At 44.3% G+C, this 23,448-nt stretch overlaps 1 long non-coding RNA gene across 10 annotated transcripts in view; it reads right to left on the minus strand.

The window, feature by feature from the left end:
* LOC107314540 (uncharacterized) overlaps positions 1–23,448 on the minus strand; it is a 195,346-nt gene that overhangs the window by 78,793 nt on the left and 93,105 nt on the right. For all 10 annotated transcript variants that reach the window (XR_014947028.1, XR_014947029.1, XR_014947035.1 and 7 more), the window contains one exon: positions 10,326–10,407. This is a non-coding gene — a long non-coding RNA (uncharacterized LOC107314540). The remainder of the gene's footprint in view (positions 1–10,325; positions 10,408–23,448) is intronic.

Raw genomic sequence — 23,448 nt, forward strand, 5'->3', positions numbered from 1 at the left:
ACCTGGGAGAACAGGGTGTTTATGCTTTCCCAGATAAGCTCACAGACCAGTCTAATGGCAGCACTACCTTGATCTGGAAAATCAGACATAAAATATGATTTCCATGAGTTCCCTGGAATTACATTTGTTTTTTACTACAAACCTAGCATTTTATCCCAGTGAAGACAAAGCCAGCTTTAGCCATTAAGACTACAGCTAGAGAAGAGAATGAGACAGATCACTTCCCTGGTTTAGCAAGATGTGACAAACCATCAGTGGCCTCATTCCTTAGGAAAACTGTTACCCAAGACGTTTCATTTATGTGCTGGGTCTTTGAATCGTTTGTCAACCAGCATTCAGAAAGAACAGGCTGTCCCTTAACTCAGACCTTTGGAGGCTGCATCTGAACTGGGTGGCTGACTTGTGCTATTATGTATCCTAAAGTTACCATGATCAGAGACATGCAGAACATGGTTGTAGCAGACCCAGCTGATGGCTTCCACTCCATGACCACAACGTTGTGCGGAGAAGACTGCCTTCACAGAGGGCTGAGGCACAGACCTAAATCCTCTAGTCAGGACAGTGTTTATCTAGCGAGCTTGTGCCCCTGACCGTCCTACCCAAGTTCTGGGCTTCCCAAACATCACCACAGACCACCCTATTGTAATATTGTCCACTTTCCATGAAAGGGCAGTTGGAACACATAATGACTAGCAGAAACATTCTTTATCCGTCAAAGCTTGACCCACTTGAGGATAGAAATAGTGTTACTCATAAAGCTGTCAAGAACTGTCCACAGATTTTATCAGGTATTCTAAGCAGGAGGAGTCACTCTTGAAGCTGTTTGGGAACAAATCAGGGAAGGAAACCCCCTCAATGTTTCAGACTGACCATATTCTGACATTTCAGAATGTGGAAAACAGCATCACTTTCAGCAACAACATCGAGCATCGGTTAGAAGATGTGATTTTTGTTTGTTGGTTTGAAAAATTGTTTTGATTCTCTCTACAAGACTAAACAGTTATTTAGCCATTGAGACCATGAATAAAATGTTGGTAAATATAGGAAAGATTAAGTTATAACTTCTTCTGCCAGTAGCTAAATACCACAGCCGTTTTCACTATGGAAGTTATTACCAAGCAGGTCCCCAATTGCTCCTGTTAGCTTCTGCGCTCAGCAACACAGGAAGCAACAGCACAAAATCCAAAGATATTTGCCATTTTACCAAGCCATTGAGAAAAAGTCACTGAAAAGCAGCATTTTACCCCTCAAATACTCAAATTACAACTAAGCTGCAAATCTTCTTTCTTGATACCTATTGCTTTGCAACTGTTGCTTCCTTCCTGTTTCCACAGGGATGATCCCAAAGCTACAGAGACATCCAAGCAAAGGGCAAGGTTGAGGCCAGACCCATTTCCTCACCTCCCTGATGTGCTATAGCCTTCACACTTGACAGAAAGGAATCTACATCCAAGCAACCTATTTGCAAGTTCAGTCTGTTACAAACCACGCAGAAGAGAACAATAAAGTGAAATCGTGAACAAGTGGTCAGTAACAAAGGGAGATACACACACACAAAAAAACCCAACGCTTTGTTCTTTCAAGTGGACTGGACAAAGACCTTTGATCCAATATAGCTTTAATGAGAAGGATGCCTTGGCTGTCCCCAGGCACACAACACCGCTGCTGCTGGTGGACTAAGATGCCTGGGGACGCACACCACAAAAGAGAGAAGGAACCTCAGCAAACAGCAGTTGAGGAGGACATGCAGTTTTGCTGCTTCTTTTATCTCCTCTTAACAGCCTAATTGGAGTGTAATGAATTTGGGGTTGGTGTTCTCTGCCAAACTTGCTTCTTTGATGTGTTTTTGGCCTCTGTGCTATAAAAATGTGATGGAAACCAAAACCAAGATATTACACCTCCATAAAGTGTCTCTGGGTTTACCATAAAATTCCATCGTTTGTTCCAAATGGCCAAAGCCACTAACAGGCCCCTGCTAGCCAAGATGCTTGGGTAATGAATAAGAAGCAGAGAGAGATGCCACTGTGAATCAGAACTAAGAATGTGTGCTAATGACAACAGAGGCGGATTCCAGGCTGTAATGTGGAACAGAAGAGCACTGTGATCATGATCCTCCAAAACTGTGTCCAGAAGGACCTGCTGGTGACATTTGAAAGCCTGCAGTGGGATAGGAGGATTTGGCAAGGTAGGTAGCATACCTATATCATGCCTACAGAGCAAATTGAGCGGGTCACACTACCACTCACCACGTCACTTCTGTGCATAAGCACTTCTTGTGCTACTCAGAAGTTCAAATGGATCACAATTAGAAGGTCAGTGAGAAACTCACTGCCCATTAAGCCATATGTGTTTATGTCTGAAGAACCCTTCACCTGTACATTAGTATTTCTCCCACCTTGTGAATATTTTTCATCCTTAGCCTGTGAGCTGTCCTGTGATAGCAGATGCCCACCACACCATTTTCTAGATCTCAATTGGGCTTTCCCATTAGCAAATATTAGCCTGAACGCATACAGCTCTAACACACCCACTGCACTGGTTTGAACTTTAGGCTGCCACCACTGCCTGCCACAGCCCTCTGCCAGAGTCACCATCCTTGAGATGAGGAGGGCAGAAGTGCAGATAGCATATGAGGCTTTGAAAGGTCCCACACTGCAGAGGGGTCCTCATCACCTCATTTAAATCCCTCAGGCCCATGATACATGCCCCTGTGGGAACACTTGAGAAACCTGCTGATGCTTTATGATCAAAATAGCAGAGGGCTTCACACACAGTTCTCTTCATGCAAAGACATAAATCGTGGAAAGTTGGTTTTGAAATTGCTCCATTAAATACACACGCTCACCTGTTTCTATTCAAACATCAACTAAGCAAGTTCACTTTTGATGAGCCAACTTATCTACCCTGAAACTCAGAACCCAGAGAAAAATGCAACTTATATCTGTTTGCCTGTCTGCAGTGGTCTTGCTGATGATAAAAAATTATGTGCATGCTTGGAAAAATTCTGGACATTGACAGTTCACTTGCTTGCAAAGTGAGTATCTAGGGCTGAATTTCTACCCTATTTAAATTAATAAAACTACATCAGTTTTAGGGAAGCTGCCCTCAATTGACAGACGCTGGGAACCCAGCCCTCAGCCTGACTCTTCCTTAAACAGCACTCACCCTGTAACTGCATGTTTGAGACTCAGGCTGCAGATAAGATGTGCTCCTAGGTAAATACAGCCCTCATTCTGCTATGATTCACATTGAAGAGCGGTTAACTGCTGCAGCTGTTCTGGACAGAAGCCTGCTCTTCACAAGAAAAGCATTTTCTGGACTAGGTGTACTTGCATAGCTTTGTCGATAAGCAAACTGTATCCTCAAATCTCAAGACAAACTATGGTCCCAGAGCTGACACTAGAAATGGCGACAATCCCTCTTTTTATCCTTCTGTGACTGCTTTCACCTTAGATCCATCAGATGCAAGCAGAGAGGCATTTTCTGCCTTGCTCATTCCTGAGGTGGGAGTCAGAGGAGAAACCAAGAGACTACACAGCTGAATATTAACCCCACATCTCCCCTGAGTCCCAGTGCCTGCTCACTGCTTCCCGGGACCGTCACTTGCCCAGGGCCATGAGCACAACAGACCATACACGTGCAAGCAGGCGTACACAGCTGAAGGGCTGGAACAGCTCCTTTTACTGAACATCTGGACTTACACATATAAACTACTCAACACTCTCATCCAGAATTACAGTCTTTCATATCTTATCTCTCAAAAGCCACTTATCAGCCCACAGCTTTCAGACTGCAGCCTCTCCTGCCTGCCAAAGTGGAACCCGGCCACGCACAAACATGAACAACAGCAGCCCCTCTCTCCTCTCCCACGCTGAAAGCTGCAGCTCCTCTGATGGGGGCTTGAACTTCAGGGACAGTGGGAATAACTCCATCCTACCCTACAGCCTTGGGCTGAAGGAGAAACTTCAGAAGTGTTTAACCACAGGGCAACAGATCACTGGTGCAGGAATGCCTCTTTACATCCCAGGTTGAAGAGGGTGACAAGTTAACAGCACCTATTTACCTTTCATAATGGTGATGGACAATAAGGAAATATTCATAAGCAAACACCGAAGCACATTGCTCACATTGCTGCAGTGCTCAGAGGCATAAGGCATATATGTAGCCTCCATGCGCTAGGCAATGCTCAAACACAGACTGAAAAGACAGGTTTTTGCACATAAATTGACAGTCAATAATAGGAACTAGCCTGTATTTTCCTTTAGTAAAGGTTTCTTTCTAATAAAATATCCCTGTTGTTTCTAACTCTAACAAAATACTCAAGACAAAGCCCCATTAGTGGGTTGACATTTTGCAACCCTACTGAAGGAAGAAATACCTCTTTATTGCTTCTGCTCTCCCATTTCCTTTCAAAGGAAAGAAAGGAGCAGAACAGGGAATGCAGGAAAAACTCTTCACTTTCATAACTATGAAAATACTGTTTTTAGTGTTCATTGAGCAAAACTTTCACCCCCCACTCTCCCCCCTCCCAAACTTTTCAATTGTTTCCATGAAAATTCTGAAACAAAATGGAAAGTTTTTCCTCTGTGTCATAAGATATGACATCACTGGATTCCATGTTAAGCTAAAAACCTGTATTAATGCTAGAGGATGAGATAGAAGCTTAGACATTGCTGCAACAAGAACCACAGCATCCCTTTCCTTAGCAAGCAGATGGTGCTGGGGCCACATAATATGGGAGGTGGACAGAAACGGGGCTGGAAGGAGGAAGGCAGCAACATTACAGTGGGGAAAAATATAAAATAAACCAAGATCATTGCTAGCTCCGGACTGGCCGAACTAACACTGAATTTCTCAGCTGTATGGACTGCACATGGGCCGTACATGTTTTTGTTCAGTCCAAGAGAGGTCTGTCGCAAGAACAACTGTCTCTGCTGTTGTTATGAAACCAAAGTTCAGGCACAACTCTCAGTCGACGGGTCTCGTTCCAGCGGCCGATGATACAGCCCAGAGAACGAAGATAAAACAGATAATCAGGCACCCTTGGGGAAAACAGTGGAAATAACATCCTCAATAGTAGTGGCAGAAGGAGAGGGTACAGGTGCCATGCTGTGGCTTCCCAACACATCCCCCAACCCACATGCACTTCGGCCCCATCAGGCAGTCCTTCTCTGGCAAAAAACATGCTTTCAGATGCTGCTGCCAAACCTCAGAAATGTATATTGCTGTTCTGGCTATGTTCAGGAGGAAGGGGAAGGGAAAGCAGTGCGCAATTTTCAACAGTTTCTCCTTGGAAAGGGGCCCCCTAATTTTCTGAAAGGGGCCATGGAGGAGGAGGAGAAAAAGAGAGAGTCTCTGTCCTGCTTTAATCCCTTTTCCCAAAGTAGTTATACATGGAGAATTCATGATGGAGTTCCCCCTTTGGGCTTTGAGCCTCAAATCATTTCATAACACACAGAGCCCATCTGAAACCTTTTGATCACGTCACTTCTGAGGTCGCTGTGTTTATGGGTGTAGCCGCGCACACAGGCGGGTGTGACGGGGAGCAGAGGCACCCTGCACTTCACACACCATGCCAATGGACGAAAACAACCCCAAACACAACAAAATATTAAAAAAACCCAACAGATTAAAACAAAAACAAAACAAAACACACTGCAGAATGAAGACCGTTGATACTGCTGGCTTCTGTAATGGGAACTCCGCAAGTTTCCACGCTGCTGCCAGGATGGCTCTACTTGGGACCTCGTGAATGGGCTAGTGCACTTGACCTAACCTAGTGCAAGGACCCACCATTTGTTCAACTGGCAATTACCCAGGCCGCACAGAAGGAAGCCAAATGAAGGGCTCTGCTCAGCTCAATGGGCTGCTTTGACTTAAACAGGTCTTATTTCATCCCTTTCACCTTGCATGCTAACTTTACTGTGGGGGAACCAGAGTCTTTGGGATTTCAGCTACAACACTCTACAGACTTGATTCCCAAAAAAAAAAAACTATTAATTGTTCCCGTAATTAAGACATTTAGGAACCCACAGCTCAGCCAAAATCATTCAGCTGACCAAGAAGAGTAGAATCCTCCCCTCAGGCTAACAGGAATGAAGTGTACAAGCCAAGATCCTCAAAGTGATCAGATCTTCTAAAAATCATCAGTGTTTAGTCATAATAATATGAGCCTTCAAGGCTCTGGACCTAAACATCAATGCCCTAAAGAAAAATTAAGTGTCCAGGAAAGTTCACAAAGGTGACTGGGAAACTGCATTTCTGGGAGTCAAACAGGGATATCAGTTCATTGGCAAATTTCACTCACTGCTGGTTATTAAACCAGTACTTTGTTGGTTTAATTAAAATTCATGGTAGATAGATTTATTTTCTCCAATGCACTGTATGAACATATTTAAATGCGTTTACTTCCATTTAGCTAAACTTGGTAACTGACTCTTCTAAATGTTTCCACATGGTGGCTTGGCTTTTTTTTTTTTTTTTTCCCCAAACTAAATCAATTTTAAACCAATTTTCGTTACATTGGTGGTTTTGCATGTCCACAAGCCCTGCGGGCCTCTTGGATTGGAAAACCTGGCATGAAATCCAGCCCAAAAGGCCAAGTGCTGAAACTTGATGAAAATGAAACCACCTCAATCTATAGGGGAAGCTGTCTGCCCGGGCTGTGAGCACGTTCCTGGGGCATCGGTCCTACGTGGATTGGGGGCAGACATGACCAAGACTTGCCTCTGGTCACAGCCACCACTCAGCCCTCAGTAGGTCTGGAATTTGGCAGCATTGTGCTCCAATCCTGTCTGGTAGAAAGCCCTTGAAGAACAGCCCTTGGGACAATCAAAATCTGATCAGGAATCTTTTTTTTTTTTTTTTTTTTTTTTTTTTCTTCTTCATTTATTTGTTTTATAAAGTGGCTTTAAGCTAACTGGAAACCTGGCCCAGGGCTTCTACAAAACCTGGCCCAGAGCTTTCCTGCAATTCAGCCCAGGTTTACAAACTTGGCTGGCGCTAGGTTTATTGCACCTAGTTTGGGGCTTTGCTGCGAACATTTTGCGGAGATCCAGCTCTTGAAATTAACTGGGCTCTGCTGTTTTGAGCCTGAACCAGTATCCCTAATGTTCATAAACTCTACACCAATTTATTTACTGTCATACAAAAAGTCCTTGAGGGTCGGTGGCTATATTTTTAAGGGAAAGGTCACTTGTGTGCAAATAAGAAATCATTTCGTTAAACCCAAATGCATGAATTGATGAGATGAAGACTACTTACTGCAGGGCTTTGACTTATCAAAGCAATCTTTCACATTGCTAAGGAGCCAGGTTTGCCACAGTCCTACATCCCTACTCATGCTGCCTCAAGTAAGAAAACCTCAAAAAGTCTTAGAGGAGCACCCAACACCCAAGACACTTCAAAAATAGAGGCGATAGCTTCAGAAGAGGCATTTACCCTGAGATAACAGCTGAGATATTCTGCCTCCTGAGAGTTTCAGGGCAATGAAAAGAGCCAACAATGCTTTTGGTTTCCAACATTAACACTTCTAGTACCTCTGCTGCTGTGTAAAACTAGAAAAGAATGGGTTTATTTACTGTTCAACTGGTATTTCCCCCCCCCAAAAAACCCTCAAAAATGGTGACCACTCAAAGCAGAGCCAAGCTGGCTCTTGTCAAAGGTTCAGCATGGCTCTTATTATTGAGGGGAGTGTGGTCGTGTTGCAACGATAGTGGCTAGGGAATCGGGCCACTGTTCTTGGCTACCCTGCTACCCCACTGTGTAACCTAGGAAAGTCACGTCTCGCCTCCACAGCTCCCCGTTCCTCACTGCCCCGCGCCTCTTGGCTATTTAGGCTGCCAGCTTTATGGTCCAAAGTCTGTCTCTTACTATTCTAACTACCACCGTAATTACAAGAATTTGATACATGTTGCTTTCCAGCGCCCCTTCCCACAGAGCTTTGTTGGAACAGCTCCTTTTGTTTGCACAAACAGTGGGGCAGAGATGTGAATTAAAATGTTTTCTCCATGGAAGTTTCCTCAGAGCCTTCTCGCTGGGTCCCATGCTCACAACACACTTGAGGACATCCTCACATTTGTCACTGTTACTCTCATTCCCATCCAATAACCCCTGGGATCACTTCACCATTCACACAGCTGGGACATAACATCAACCTCTGCTACCCCTACCTGGAACATATGTGTGCTACAAGGAACAATCTACCCCCACCACCCAGAATAAAAACCCTCAGCATCCAGCCCTGAAGAGGTTGCAATATGGTGCAGCACAGATTACCAGGGATAGTCAATGCAAAGGCAGATACATGAAGCAAAAAGAGCCTGCAGCATCAGGAGTTACACAGAGGGAAAGAAGTGATATAACACTGGTGAGATAAGTTCACAAGGAACTGGCAGAGCAGGACTAAAACTGAACACCAGCTGGCTGCCACATTCACTGGGACATGTTGCCCTCACTCTTTTATAAGGCTCTCCTATGGTTTACATAGATACACACATATATATTACATATATAAAGGCTAAAACATGGACACATACATGCCAAGCAGCCAAAGCATGAGCACATATGCATATACACATCACCTCTACAAGGAGCATGACAAGTAGCGAGGAGAAAGTAACAACATGTGCTCACAGTGTCTGTCTTGATCTAACTCACCTGAAACTGCTCAATTTCAACTCCTGCAGGTTAAGTCAGCACAATAAGCTGAGATTTCATGCAGGCACGACAGGCAGATGATCACACTGAGATACTGTCTATCTCAGCTTCTTCTCAAAGCTTGGCGTCGTGTGTTTTATCAACAAATAACATGTCTTTACTACTGCCAGCCCTGCTGAACCACTGTAGCTGCAGACAAGCAAGCTGTGTTTGCTTCTCTTTCATTTGTCATCAACACAATAGCCAGCCAAGTCCTCAATCTAGCATCTTACTTGTTGGTAACAAACAGGCAAAAAGAGAGGAAGCTGGATTTCAGCTGGCTGCACTGATGCAGAGACATAGATAAAGTGAAAAATCTCAGCATTTAAAAAAAAAAAAAAACACACAAAAAACCACTGAGAAAAATATATCATAGAAAAGCAGGAGTTTAAACAAAAACAACTTCAGTCTGGTTCAGGTGTTCACTCAGTGCTTTCTGCTCTTTTTGACACAAGATTTCCATGCAGTTTGGAGAGGTTCTCCCATTTATTCTCAGATAGCAGTAACCTTTTCCACTGCCCCTTACTGAAAACAGTGAGGAGGAAGCCCACATCCCCACCACATCCAGGACCGTCCTGAGGTTTGGTGACACTTATGAAGTAAACAATATTCAGAGAGTAAAGGAAAGCAGTCTCTCCTTTTCAATCATTACTAGCTCATATTTTGCTGCTGTCTGATCACAGTATAGGAAAAGGCAAGACTGCCACAGACACTGAAAAACACATCACAGATGTAGCCATAGTGCTTAATGCACTCATTTAGCATGCAAGGGCCAGTGAATATACAGTACAACTCCAGGATAGAAGAGGGCTCAGATTTAAATGACAACTTGGTCAAAAGAAGATCAAGAAATCTTTTATGGATGTTTGGCTCCTGCATTCAGGGGCCATTTCAGCTTTGGATCAAAGCCCCTCTGTTAGCAGGGCACAGAGCTCAGGGCAGACTGCAAGGGGAAAAAGGCAGGAAAGGAAGATGAGAGAAACCACCAGCAGGAAGATCTCTGGTGTGTGATAGAACATTGCTGAAAAGGAGGGACATTTCTGAAACACGAGCACAGAGATAAAATCTATTCTGAGGTGAGGATCAGCTAAATGTGTCACAGTGCAATCTGGGCACACGCAGAGCAGTCTAAATAATAAACAACATATTTACCAATGGCCTCCTAATTCACTTCTGTGCCACATTATCTCATAAATCTCCATCATCTGCCCTGCTCACAAACTACCCCAACACCAGCGTAGAACTCTGCAACCTGCTTTCTGAGATACCATCTGAATAGGAGCCCAGCAAAACACAGCAAAGCTCAGGCTTCAGGGTGCTTGACCAAAAATACTAATTTCCCAACTGAGAAACGCTTCACAAGCTGCCTCAGAGCTTGGAGCACGTGAAGCAAGGGAAGGAAAAGGAAATACAACCACAGAAGCTCACAGAAGCCAATACAATCAGCCCTGGGGTTGGGGAATCCCTCCTCATACATATACACACATATATATAACCATGCTAGTCACTGCTATGGCAACTAACACAACAAAGATATCCTTTTAAAGGCCCTGTGGTAAGGAGGAAAAATATTTTGCTATATATATATCGCTGCCTATTGACGTCAAAATCATTTGAAATAAACTAACCTTTAAGCTTGAGTGGCTCCGGTCGTCATTTCTCCTCTGCAGGTACTGAAATTACGTTCACGTCACAATGAGCATCTGTTACCTAGTGTGGAAAAAAAGTAACCAAAGAGAGCTGAGTCAGAAAGTTTTCTATCAAGCAGTCTTCCACACCCTCACCAAAGGAAGAGGAATTAAAAAAAAAAAAATTATAATCTCCTAAAAAAATCTAAGAAGGGCTGAATCCTGAGGGTGTCATTTAGTCACTCTTTGGGCAAAGCCTGTGCTGATGTCAGAGGGAAATTGCCAATTTTGGTAATTAGTGAAAATGAAGAACCTGGAGTCAGCTGTGACAATTTAATTCAGCTGAATATCCAAAGAGTTCACTGGAAAAAGGCAAGCTGAAAGAGCTGAGTCTGGGCTGAGTTGCAAAAATAGAATGCTCCAGATGAGAGTGATTTTAGGAACTTTGCTCCCACAGCCAAGAGCTGTTCTACCTCCGTGCATGTCTGTTATAACCCTGCACCATGGGCCTTCAACAAGACCTGCACTCTTTGCACTAATGTCAGCAGTGTAATTATTTTTATAACGACACTAATGAATTAGCTCTGCTGCTATACATCCAAGAAACACAAGTGAATGGCAGAGTGGAAGGGTGGGAATTTAGATGTTAATTTGCAGTGGTCTGCTTGAATATATCTTTACTGAATGAAAAGCCAACAAGAACATGTAATGCAGCCCTGTAAGTTAAGAGGATGGATACTGGTAGTAGTTCACACATGTGAGGAATGAGGGTATCTTTAGCATTAGACAGTTCTATGGTTTATTCCCAGGTGCATAGGATCAACAAACACTGCACCTCTCACCTCCACCCACACAGGAGATGGAAACCCACCCTATCCTGGTGGCCCAAAATTACCCCCTAAGCTCCCCTTTGGAAGAACTAGGGGAGATACTTCAAGTCATTTTTGGCTTGGTGAGGATTTTGGCTGGCTTGAAGGATACTGATCTGCCTGCACGCCCCACTATAGCAATGCAGAGCACAAGCTAGGCCATGCTTCTCCCACAAGTATCAGGTACATTTTGAAGAACAAGCATTTATTATAGTTTCTTGGTAGTAAATCTCTTAACACGGTGAGCTTGAACAGATACAGCAAAAGCAATGAGTCACTTGCACACTGTGGGCTGTTACATACTATTAAGTCAACTGCAGTCCCACAGTGAACCCATTTGCAGTGTGCTACTGCATTGATTTTGGTCTGTTCCCCTTTCTTTCTTTGCCTTTGGTACATCAAGCTTTAACCTACAAGTAATTCAAGAGGATTTGAGTGAGGCTTACAAAGGGGAATCAGCAATTTCATATTCCTCCAGAGGCTCAGGAATTTCCTTTCTCCTAGGCCACTTGCTTTCCAAGACTCATAGAATTACTGCAGTTCTCTGTACCCTCCTGCCCATCTGCCCGATTCACCTCCAAGCAAAGGGAATCAGAGGGTTTGAGGGCCACTGAGATACATAAGAAACCACTTTCAGCATTGTGGTTCCTTAGTTATGCATGCTTATATGCCTCTGCAGCATCCCTGTATTATTTAGAACTTAACATTACAATACATACCCTTATGGTCTCACATCTATTATTCCTCAAATTTGTCTGCAACCTCTTGTACCATCAGCCACCTCAGCTCTCCCTACAGAACTCTCCTGAAGAACTTTGCCTACAAACTTCCCTTCATGTCTCAGCCAGAAGCCCGGACTCATAAGCAACACATAAAAGAGCCCCCAGTTATCCCTCAACACCTTCCAGCCTCTCTGTGTACCTTCTCTCATCTAACCAACAAAAACAAGCACGCCTTTGTAAAGGCCTCATCCTTTCCACATCTGTCTATACCACATATTTTAGGAAGCCAGCATACTAACATTTCTAACTACAGACTGACTCAGCCTTGATTCATAATTGCTTTCAGAAAAGAACCTCTGCCTTAGCACCATCCCTCAGCCTTTTCCTGAAAAACATCTTTCTCCATCACCATTCCTACCTCCTTCCTTCCTAGAAGGTTCTGCAGAAAACCACTCTCCTTGCTTCTTTCTCCTTGTATTAACACCAGGTGCCAGCCCCTCCTACCAAGCTAATGAGGTCCAGATGGGTTGTGCCCCTTTAACTATGTTTTCAAAGGAGGATCTCCCCCCCAATCAAGGACAGCTGTGGAAAGCAGGTGCATCTGAGACAGGTTTCTCTGAAGCCTATGCAAGTATTACATGGCTGCTGCACACAAGGAAAAAAAAAATGACAGTTGGTGGCTGAACAAAGCGGTTGGATATTTTACCAGGAGTGAAGTACTAAAAATATGATAAGCTTTTATAGTACTCTATGCTCTACCTAGAAAGCTATAGGATATCTGTAGGACGAGTCAGACAGGCAGCCTTATGTCTGACAGCTGTTAGTCCTGAACTGCTTGATCTACTTGGCAGGGAGAAAAGCTAGCTCTGATACCACAGGCCAGAAATCAGAGGAATGCCTTTTTCTCTACCCACAAAGAAGAAACATATAAGTAATATGCTCTAATGCAGAGATTGCACAAAGAAGGCTGGCCACAAAATAACTTACAACTGATCTCAAGCTGAAGACCGAAACAGGTTGCTTTGAAGATGCCTGTTGAAGCCCCTGGTTGCAGCCCAAGAGTGGTTAAAATCCAAGAGAAAAAGAAATAAAGAGGGGCTACGGGCAGGCATGGATTCAATGCAGCCATTTGTCAAGAGAATTGAAGTTGAAAGGCAATGTGGAGTTCAAAGCCAGAGTCCAGCAAAAAAAAAATGGTATGCAGAGCTGCATGCTCTGCCAAAACAAGGCTGAACAAAGGCTTGGAGGGACAAATGCTGTAGAACAGCCCATCGTGTGTGCTTGGGGTGGGCAGCTGCCCCACTGCCAATATGGTCTGCCCCAGGGCTTTAGTAAGGGTAGTGCTAGCAGAGGCAGGCAGGCAATGAGCCACCAGCTATGGACACAGGTGATGTAGTATCTAAAATATAATGGAGGCTGTGTTGCCTGAAACTGGAAATATTCTTAGCTTAGACACCAGTGCCCAGAAAACAGTCCCTTATGCTAACAAGGGTGTACCTTTTAAAGCTGCATACATACATACCAACTGGCTGTAATGAGGAAAAGAGCACTGTATCAGGATCAAGATGCTTATCATTCCCTTGGTTTTATTGATAGAGAACATGAAAACCACTGAGGACCCAGTTGGGATTTTCCTTCAGTAAACAGAGAGCCTTAAATGGAGATCTGAAGGTAACATGAACAGCACACTTAGAAAAGTTCACTTTGTCTGAAGGCACACGAAAAAAAAGTGGAATGAGTAAGTTCAGTCTGAGAACCAAATGGCAGATGGAAGGACTAACTTGCTTCACATTAGATAGAAAACGATGGAACCCTCTGCTTGTGCACACTAAAGCATTAAATATGCTAGAGGACAATTATCCAGAAACCTTTGAGGATATAGTGTATGCTGATTCTTTTTTTGTGCTGGATGTGTCAGCAAGGTCTTGGCAGGCTGTGGGGAAAAAACACGGTGTCTATAGAATTTCAAGGTTGTCACAGATCAGTAACCTCAGTTAAATTCTGCTACAGTCATCTAGAAACGACCCCATCTCTTCTTTCATCTTAAGAGTTCTAGTTTCATCCATTTGTTCCCTTGTCTTTCTTTTGTGGTTGTCCTGGAAAATACCACTTCCTTCTATCACCAGCCTGGGTCTTTGCTGTGGAGGTTTGCCAGAGATGTCAAAAGGGCATTGGGTGGCAATGCACTACCATAGAAAGAAAGAAAAAAAAAAGAAAATCCTATAATGCAACACTGAGGACCTAACAGGAAGGTGAGACATTTAACCATTTCTACACATTGGTTTTATGAGCTCTGCAAATCCAGGTCCTCCCTGGGTGTGTGTCAGTTGAGTTGGCTGGACCCTCAGTGGATGTAAGTTGCCATAGTTCCATACAAATAATCTGGAAAATGATACCATGGTTGGCGAGCTGCTAGGGTAACAAGTACACCACAGGGCAATGCCAGCTAATGCTGGCTGTGGATCTGGTCCATTAGCTGTACTGGTAGTATCAGCTTATGTTAACATATTTGTGGCTCTGGTAGACCTGGAAAAAAATGACATTTCCATGCATTTGATGAGAAGTGAAACATTTGATGCTTTGGTCTCAAGTTTTCTGCTGTCTTCCACAAGAAACAAAGGACAAAGTTTCACAAATGCCCTTCTCTTTTTTCCCCCTTTTGGGGCAAATATAGGAAAATGTGTTATCTGTGGAATTTCAGAGCCTGTTCTTTAACGCAAATCACAAAAAACCACCAAGAATAGTATTCTCCTGGAAAAGCAAAGATTGAACTTTGCCCAAAGCCAGAATAACATACTGATCACTGTTCATCATTCTGCTCATCTCCTGCATATTCTATACATCTCCAAAAGCCTTGGCGAGACTTTGAAGGGCAGGTGCACATTACAGCTTTCTCCACAGCTTCCATCAACAACACTTTCCTCTGACACTCTCTGTTCTTCCATTTTAATGTCTGCAAAGTGGGAATAGGAGCACCTCCCTCCAAGGAGAATAGATTGAGGATGCTCAGCTTTCAAAGAAGAGCCATGCACATTACTATAGGTGCATCCTATATCACCATTATTTACCACATGGAGGTCTGCAAGAGTGGTCCCTGCTCAATGTCCATCTACAAGAGATGGTATAGACACGTGCTTTGCACTATAGGATACCACACAGGGTTGCCAGGTCCAGTTTACTAGGAACATAATTTCTCAGTGTGGTGCTGCACACTGCGCTTGCATCCTCTGGGTCCTTGCACATTTGCAAGGGGCTAGAGACCTTATGCACCACAATGGGCTTGGTTAACACTTGCTGTTTGGCATCAGCTGAGGATATATGTGTGCAATGCTTTATTCTCTTCTCCTTGTGTTTGTTCCTAAGCCAGCCCCAAGCAGTCTTTGTGATGGAGGCAGCAGCAGAGGGTTTAGCAAATCACCTGTGATAGGGGACCCTTATTCTTGAGCTGGATGTGAACTGAAGACATGAGTCTGCCAGCTCATCTGTACAACATGCTGGTGGCAGATGGTATATAAACATGTTTTCTTATTACTCAAGAAGGGAAAACAGTTGGGAAAGCAAAAGTTTCTTGTGCTGCTTTTTTTTTTTTTTTTTTTTTTAACAAAAATTTAAGTTAATGAATGGAAAAAATCAACAAACTTCTGAAATTCTTTTTGATAAACAGGATTTTGTCTTTAAAAAAAACAAAACAAGAAGAAGAAGAACTTGGCAATGCTGAAGGCTGCTACTTTTCATTAGGACAAGATGATGGTATGGCAGGAATGCAGGACAGAGGGGTGCAGATGTGTGAAAGCATTTAAGAAAAGACACCCAGGGATTAGGGAAGTGCCTGTTCCCAAAATGGGTTGATCTGAGGTAAAGGAAACCTTTGGGATAAGAAGATAGTAAACCCCCTTCACCCCCCAACTTTTATAATGGATATAAACAGTTTTACGGTATTTCCACCAAACAGAAGAAGGAAAAAAAAAAAGAAAAAAAGAAAAGGATTTCTGCAACACACACATGTTCCCCATTAATTAGGAAGACTGCTGTTAACAACACGTTGCGCCAGAGCTGCCAAGAACTGTCAGACGAAGGACAGGGAAGCCCATGGCAGAGGCAGGCTTCCTCCCGGGGGGGGCAGTAGCTGAATCCCAGCTGGGCCAGTCCTGCATGGTCATGAGGCGCTGGGAACAGCAGGCAGCAGAGCTGGGGGCACAACAGAGCACCTCCGAGCCCCAGCTCAGGTTCTCCCCCCCCGCCCCTTCCAGCTACAGACATTTTCCACAGAAATGCTGGCGATGTTCTCTTTTGGTTGAGACTTCGGGACTATTTTTGGCATTTTTAAAACATGCTTAGGGGAGGCTCCTTCTACTTTATTCACATAAAGGATCTTTATTTTTATGTATTAAGGGACACTAAAAGGGGAGAGGGGGCAGGGCAAGAAGAGAACTGCTGCCTTACACTTTGATGCAACTATAAAACAACACAAATTTATGCCCAAGCTTCTTTTCGCCTCAGCAGGCTCCAAATACACCCTTTGGTGCAATACAGACCATCTCTAGCATCCTGGTTTTCTTCAGCACAGCCATCACTGGGACCAAGCACTGAGCTCTGGCTCTCAAGCATCTCCCACCTTCACACCTCCCAGGGGCTGGGAGCAGCTCCATCCTCCTAGCAGACCTTGAGTCACGCATCCTCCAGGCGCCCTGGGTGCCAGCTTGGACTCCCCGCTGGATGTGACCAAGGTTGCATACTGTTATGTACACACAGTACTGACTCATGGCGGGATGAAAGTGGGGTCCTGAACTATTTTTTCCTTATTAAACGGATGTTGGAAATAATGTCGCAACGATGCAATGAAGTTCAACATGGGGCCTTACAGGAGGGGGAGATCTTATTTTAAAAGAAAAATGATTTCCATTGCACTTACATACCCCAAAGATTCCCAGGCATGGAGAGGTGTTCTCAGGCCCACTCCACCAGCATGCCCTAAGATGCTTGTCTCCAGGTGGCCAAACCTGCTCCCTCATGAGAATGCCAAGGATGTAAAAGGCCATCCATCAAAGTCTCCTCGCATCTCCTGGCCTCATCAGAGGTTGGTGATGATGTGCTTGTTTTGGATGTGCCTCTTCATACTCTGCAGGAACTGACAGGGATTAGCCTCTCCATCCTGTCCCACCTCAGTGAGTCATCTGAATTTACTTACTGTTCTTTGTCTCCCAGTTTGGGCATCCTGAGAGGCTGCTCAGGATCTCAATGACTGGGTCTCAAGGATCTCAAAGCTGCTGTGATCTCAATGAACCATTAGTCTGGGGGCTTCCTTGCAGACTTCTTCTGCTTTAGGGCCCTCTTCAGCCTCCACTCACCCCAGGAAACACCTCCATCATTACTTTTCATCCTGTTGCTAGTTACCTCCCAGGTAACTACTGATAAGATGCAGGACTTTGAGAGTACACACCTAAATCTCACAAACTGGGCCATCAAAACATTAAAAGCACAACACCGTCAAACATGAGGATAAGTTTTGTGGACCAGGACACTGCTGTTCTACCTTTCCTTTTGAATCCCTAGCTCTGTGGCTTTAGGAGGCTTTATAGATACAGTGATGCATGTGGTGATACTTGGGGTTACACTGTTACACAGACAAGGCAAGGACAACAGAAGGGCTCTATTTTCAGACAATGCTGAGATTGCTTTTCTGCTAATGGTTTGCTGGTTGGTGTCTTGAAGGAAGAGTGGAGAAAGACCAGAACCATCAGGAGTATTGAATGACTACAGCATAGCAGACACTTTTTTTCCCCAGGGTTTAAGTCAACAGGAACCCTCAGACAGCATGAATTTAGGACTTCTGGATCCTGGTGCACACTGGAAGAGCTCCTTGCATCACCTGCTCTGAACTCCAAGGCATCACAGTGCTGCTTTGCAGAATGGATCCTCTGGCTTACAGTTAAAATTCTTCAATTTGGGATAGTTTATCTTCCGGAAAATACAACGGGTTTCTGTAGAAAGCAGACAATTTTTCCACATACAGACACCTAATACTTTAATTAAAAAACTTTTCTAATGGGGAGAAAAAAGCAGCCTAAGTGATAACTTTCAACTATGTCTTCAATTGCACCTTCTCCTAACGACATCTGACAAATCCAATGCACCAGTTGGGATGTGTTGCAAGAACCAACAACAGTAACAGTTTGATGTCTGCCTTGGTTCAGCCCCGCGTGGGGAGGAGGTTTGGCAGAAAGCACAATTGTCACGCGGGAGCCTCAGCAATGAGTCGTCTTCTGGCTAACATTCCTCCACTGCAATGGGAAGTCAAACCGGCTAGTAGCCACAGCAACAGCCCAGGATCCTGAAATATCACTATGGTTATTTCACATCACTCTGGGGCTACCCCAGTTCATCCTGCTATCACTCAAGACATTATTTCATAGGGAGTTTATTAAACCAGTGCAATTTGATACATGAATAACACCCACATTCATTTTAGCAGGAATTGTGTTAACTGCACTTCTGCCTGTAAACGTAGAGAGTCAAGCCAGGACAATGCCATGGTGTTAAATAAAAACAGAGAGACCACAGCCCTTAGGTGCAGAACAGCTGTGTACCTTCTCCCCATTATCCCACTTGCAGTACCTGTCCTACTAAGGTCAGCAAATGGAGGCTACAGCATCCACAACCCCACAGCTCTCATTTAGAAAAGTTACAAACCACTAGCAGCCCTCAACACTTAGTTTAGGAACTTGACCATGGGTAGAGAGGAGACCAGAAATGAAACTACAAGAAGTGCCCAAGTTTCTAGCACACCATATTGCAACAATTCAGGTGTGGTCTGCTGGAGTCCTACCACTGCCCCTAGCACCGAGACAAGAGTCTTCCCCCAGCACTTCTGAGTGATGCTTTCAACCAGTTTTTCTTCCTGACAGCACTCATGCCAAAAAAGCCACAATGCTCTTGAACTGGTGCTTCATGCCAGCGCTAAAGAAGACGAGATTCATTTTCACTACCATTTATTACTCTTCCAAAACATATACCGGGTGTCCTTCTGTGCCAAATTATTGAATATGACTGTCATATGTGTACCTGTTCTGACCAAGAAAATATAGGTTGCTCCAAAAGTAATGCATTCCGTTTATTTCCATGGAAACCACAACAGATTTAAAGAATACAATAACACTGTTTGACAGAGCAAATTCTCAGCTACAAAACACTATTTTTTCAATACAGTTACCACCATTTTTGACAGCAATTGTTGATAGGAAAATGTTGCCCACACAATCCATCCTTCATTGACTCAAACAAGTGGAAGACAGAAGATGCCAAATCAGGACTATATGGTGGGTGTGGCAGGACAGTCCAGCCAAAACTGGCAATGGGCTCCTTGGCCTTCAAAGTGACACAGGGCACAGTGTTATTGTGATGCAGAAAAAAAGGCTGTCTTCACCTCTGGCCTGACTCTGGAAGTTTTAGCATTCAGCTCCATCAGCATCATGATGGTCAGAGTTGATGGTTTGTCCAGGTTCCAGAAAGTCCAGAAGGATCGCCCCTTTCCCATCCCCAAAGACAGTGGCCATCACTGTACCCACTGATTAAGATGCTCATGGCCCATCCAGAACATGGCTCATCTTTCAGAGCTGCTGCCACTGCTGAAATCCACCACTGATTACCTCCACTGGTTGGTCTACATAAATGTTCACCAAGTGTTGACGAGCGCCAGTGGGTGCCACTTTTTCTGCACAGAGGAACTCAAAGACAGACCTTTCTTTCATCCACACTTCCATGCCAGATGCCATTCTGTCAGACTGCCCCTCTGCTGCCACATGGCAACAACATGTAGTGGAATACTAGTGGGAGGGTTCAGCCTATACTGCCATACCACCAACATCCACCTCTGATGAAGCAGGCCAACATAATAAAATAGGAGGCATTACTTTTGGAGCAGACCTAGTAGAAGGAAGTACAGAAAATCAGTCTCTTCCAAACAATAGAAATCAGCAATTTCAAAAGATGAGGAAGCAGATCCACGTTTCAGATAAATTACTAATGACGTATCCTGCAAAATCAAACCCATTAAAGTGTGTCTGGCTTCAGGAATATTAAAAAAAGAAAAAAGAAAAAAAGATGGTGTTAGTGCTTTCCAGAGTCATCCAAATTCCTTCACAAAATCAGTCAAGGTTAAAGAAGAGAAACAGTGTTATTCTAATTGAACAAAGCATTACATTTCCGTTTATTTATTTATTTATTTTACTACAAGGTTGGAAATGCAGTTGTAAAAGAGCAAGATAACCAGAAGCCTCAAGTCTAGAATTTACCTTGTGCTAACCTCTTTGCTCCTGTCTCGCTTGGGATTTTTTCCTGAGGTGTTCTTCCACCACACAGAGCAGCTCTCAAAAATCCCTCTCATTTGATTACTACTGTAGGAGACCCCATTTTATTCTGCAACCTTTCTTTAGCAGCTAGAGAAAATGCAGGGCAGTGATATTTCTACCTACGCTCATCATTTCTCTTAGGAAGTCAGAAAATGCAGCTAGCAGCTCCCATTATAAATATCATATGCCTAAAGATCACTTCTGTGTGCAAACAATTTCAGTTCAGTTTCAACTACCGCAATTTCCCCGCTAACGACTTCTCGTGTTTGCATCCATCTCGAATGCGAAGGCTCACTGGGGCACAGCGTGGGCTGCTGATTATTTATCTGTCTGATCAACCCAAACAACCTGCCCAAGCAATTTTCCAAGGGCTGATTTCTCAGCAGCTTGAAGGCACGGTTTTTCAGCGTTACTCGCCCTTCTGCCTGCCTGCTCCTTAGCGAAGATGTTAATTCAGAGCAGAGCTGGCAGCAGTCCCCTAGCACCCCAGGGGGTTCCTCCTAGCAGCATGCAGGCAGTCATTAGGCTCTGACTATAGTCTGTCAGCCCGTCCAAGTCACTGGTCCCTCATCCAAGCCAAATGGTTATGCCACCTCATGCCAAGTCATGCCATAAAATAACAGCAGAAATAACTTACATTTTAAATCCCCAAAGGCAGCTACCGCATCAGACTGACTGATTAGAAAATAGATGCTAAAGCATCAAGAATGGAGCTTGAGGCTCCTGCTCACAACAAAGGAACAAAAAAAAGTGCTTAAGCCAGGTGCAGGCTGGCTCATTTCAGGTGCCTGACTGACATGTCTAACAGGATCTTGTTTAAGCAGAATAATAAGTGGCCTTTGCTGTGACAAGCTACAGGTGAGGTTCATTTGGAACTCAGGTGGCATGAACCACCTTTCTGAACACCCATCTTTTTCCATTGCATGAGCAACCTCTGGGCGTTTAGGGCCAGAGGAACGAATCTGGGGTGAGTGAGCATTGATTTGAGCACCGAGCTTTTTAAGAGACTGAGAAAACAACTTATATTTAGCACAAGGGCATGCCATGTAAGTTTCAGACACTACCGCTGAGAGCTGAAACCCATGGAAAGATGTACCCACTGTAAGAGGAAAAAGAGAAAAAAAACACAACTTGGAAAAAAATAAATAAATCTATTAAAATTATATTTTTCCCTCAAATTGAAATACATTTTCTTTTTTTTTTTTTCTATTTTTTAATGGAAACTTTTCCCAATGTCTGTAGGGTTTCAAAAGCAAGGAGGGTACTCTTGAAAAGGGATTTTCTGGTAGCAAACCACTTCTGTAACAATGTGCACATAGCTCTCAGAGGGATCAGTATGATTCAGTATTGCTTGAAATCACTAGTAGCTATCTGTAGCGGGATGGCAATATTTGGGTTATTTAGACTTCTTCTGAATATGGATCATTACAAATAGCTCATTATGGAGCATGTAAAATGAGGTGGTAACTGGATAACTTGACAACAAATTATTTTCACTACACACAAGTGCACGACAATCTATATTGGAAAATGATAAATTAAACTATTCATATGCCCTGAATTTGCTGTAATCTCTCAAGAGGGGAAAAATCTAGGTTAAATAATGGGCAACTAAACAAAGACATATGTTCAATGTGCATCACAGATCAGTGAGGCAATGAGTCGCTGGAAACACCGCAACAATAGCTTTTCTGGAGCTGCCAGCTGAACTGAGAAAGGCAGACACTCCTCCTTCCCTGATAAACCTTCTCCGAGACCCATCTCTCCTTCCACTGCAGTCAGGCACAGGCATTGCCAGAGCCACAGGAGGAAGCACCAGCCTGCTTTCTGTATAGGTGCACGGACTGTTCTGCAGCCCAGACTGCCAGGGGAGCAATGGGATAGAAGCCATCTCTGGCAGCCCCCAGAGCTGGGGAAAGGTCCCTCTTCCATTCCAGAGCCTTCCCACCAGGTGCTGGCTGGACATGGGGCAGCAGTGGCCAGGGCAAGCCGTCCCTGAGATGCATGCGTGGCTCTGGCTCGGCTCTTTGTCTGTGCAGGAGGGGGCCGGCGGAGGGCGAGCCAAGTCAGAGCATAGCCAAGCGAGAATGTTCTGGCAGCCCTTCCTGGCGGCCTGAGCAAAGTTATTTATCACTTTGTGCATTTTCCTTCTCATCTGTGTACAGCCGGCTCCAATGGCTCAGCTTGCGTTTTGCCTCGCAGAGCCAAGCCAGTCCCTTGGCTGTGCTCTGTCTTGGCTGTCCATTCACGCCTTCTGTCTCCTCCAGCTCTGCCTGGAGCAGAGCAGGAGCCCAAATTAGGGGCAGGGATCTATCACCAAGCAAGAGACTGAAGCACCAGCAACCAGCACCGATGGCAAGGAGCACGCCTCTGCCCAAGGCCGGTGAGCGTGCCTGGCTGAGGACACTGTGCACGGTAGCTTCCATGCTCCCAGGCAGCCTCTGCTGGAGACCTCCAGTGCCTGCTGACGGCTGTGAGACGTTTTCTTCCATTTATTTCAGGGATCGCGCCTTCGTGCTGATTTTTCCAAATCAGGATGTAACAACAGTAAATTTCCAGCAAATTTTTCCAATTCTATAGGCTTTATTTTCCACAACGCTGGTGTATTTTGCCAAAACGCCTAACATAGGTGTCTAAATCAGGCTTGAGCATTCAGATGCTTACAAGGGTAACACTTGCTCTTGGTAAGGGCACACCACACTCCACTAAACCCTAAATACTGGAAAAACATATCAGCACAAACTCCATCAAGCCTTATATCACCACAGGTGCAGGCTACAGCCCATCCTGTGTTACAGGATCTTGCCAAAGACAGAACTCCTGAATTCAGATGCCATTCCTCTCCTCCTTCCTGAGTCTCCCATGCAGTTTTCTCTGGAGCTCAAACATTCAGCAACAAAGTTTTTAGAGTAAGTGCAAAATCTGTGTTTGGGGCAATACAGATTTTTATACTGAACTTTGCAGTTAATGGACAATTCCTATGTACACAAATGGATCTTGCCTACCTCACTCTATCAGAGCTGGTCCCAAGAGGTAAACCCCCCCCATGGTTTTGATCAGATACTTCTGACTGGCAGATACAAATTGGAATGAAGCAGGGTTGAGGGCACCACCTGGTCGGCAGCAGCTTCCCAGAAGCACTCATGACAACAAAGTGAGTTCAGCAGCAGCTTCCCATCATGAC

This window comes from Coturnix japonica, chromosome 5, assembly GCF_054131305.1.
Source record: "Coturnix japonica strain WE chromosome 5, WE-NBRP24, whole genome shotgun sequence".
NCBI classification, from domain to species: domain Eukaryota; kingdom Metazoa; phylum Chordata; class Aves; order Galliformes; family Phasianidae; genus Coturnix; species Coturnix japonica.